This window comes from Cyprinodon variegatus, unplaced genomic scaffold (genome assembly GCF_000732505.1).
Source record: "Cyprinodon variegatus isolate N-32 unplaced genomic scaffold, C_variegatus-1.0 Scaffold189, whole genome shotgun sequence".
In the NCBI taxonomy this organism is placed as follows: Eukaryota; Metazoa; Chordata; class Actinopteri; order Cyprinodontiformes; family Cyprinodontidae; genus Cyprinodon; species Cyprinodon variegatus.
This window is the reverse complement of record NW_015150642.1, coordinates 182,078-183,841: the sequence shown is the minus strand read 5'-3', so window position 1 is coordinate 183,841 and position 1,764 is coordinate 182,078.

The following is a 1,764-nucleotide window of genomic DNA, read 5'->3' as shown; positions in this document are numbered from 1 at the left end:
CATCACAGGAACCATGAAGGTCCCCTTCTACAGGGTTGGTCACCATCCCTACCAGAACCAGACGGTTCCTACTCACCATCACAGGAACCATGAAGGTCCCCTTCTACAGGGTTGGTCACCATCCCTACCAGAACCAGACGGTTCCTACTCACCATCACAGGAACCATGAAGGTCCCCATCTACAGGGTTGGTCACCATCCCTACCAGAGCCAGACCGTTCCTACTTACCATCACAGGAACCATGAAGGTCCCCATCTACAGGGTTGGTCACCATCCCTACCAGAGCCAGATGGTTCCTACTCAACACCACAGGAACCATGAAGGTCACCATCTAGAGGGTTGGTCACCATCCCTACCAGAACCAGACGGTTCCTACTCACCACCACAGGAACGAGTTTTCATCCGTCCATCTTATTCCTGTTGAGGTGGACGAAGTAAAATGGAATCAATCCAATTGGACCCTGAGGGACGTCCTGGTCTTCCTGCTCCATCATGTCCTCTGGTGACAGAAGGAGCTGGACTCTAACAGAATTGGGGGGGGGGGGGTATTTTATGTATCCTTTTTAGAAGCACTGTTAGATGTTTCTCCTCTTAGTTTAGGATGTCTACCTTCCACCTAAATTTCCTGCCACAGACTCTGATCCTTTCATAAGAGGATTTCTGATCATTTCTCCTAAAGAGGCTGAATCTCAGAAGAGGAGGAGTAGGAGAAGGACTCACCTTGGTCACTACAACCTTTAACTGTCAAATGTTTCTCACTAAATGTTCGTTTTTATGGCCAACCTGACCCCTAAAGCTAAAGTCAATGGCCCAAAAGGGCCTTCGAACCACACCCACAGCAGCTTCTTCTGTCTAACACTGCCCCCTAGTGTTGAGGAATAGTTATGTTCTGTTTGACCTTCTGAGCTTCTTCTCCTGCAGCTCCAGTTTTAGAGTTTCTGTCCAGTAGAGTAGATGGATCTGATCTTCAGAACACCTGAAGCAGGTCAGAACCAGCTCCCCGTTTCCTCCTGTATATAATGTGACTCTGCAGATCAGCAGCACCTGAACGCCTCGCTTTGCATCATCACCTGCATCCAGAGGAGCTGCTCCATCTTCTGCTTTATCTGGAAATGATTCCTGAAAACAGTTTAACCACTAATGAATAAAAACAACCGATTCACACTTTCTCTTTGATTTTCTTCTTTATGCTTATATTTACATTTCAAATGAATTTCATTTTAAAAAGGAGATGTTTTCTTTCAGTCCAGGGTTTGGATTTTTCTTAAACTTTAGAATGATCCTAAATGTAAATCTATCATCTGTCATAAAATAATCATTTTACCCTCTCAGTAATAAAAGGACCACTAATTTCAATTTCAAAGTTAACAGTTTATTTATCAACTAATAGTTTTTATGTATTTTCAGAGGAATCTTCAAAAGCCTCATCCCATAGAGGTAGTAACGTATATATAGTAGATTATTTTATTTACAGGTATCACTTTAAAGGATGGAAATAACTGATTAAATGTCCGAGGTGAACAAACAGCTTTACTTTTTGGTCTGTTTTTTTCATGGTTCATAAGTTTCTTTAGGTGATTTTATATAAATCATAATTATTTCTATATTAGATTGAAGCTCTGAGACACACAGAATAAAATCAACAGGCAGAAATGACAGAGAGGAGAATAATAAATAATCTGAGACCAAAATATAATTCAATATAATTAATCCCAGCTGGATTCAATTCAATTCAATTCAGTTTATTTATATAGCGCCAATTCA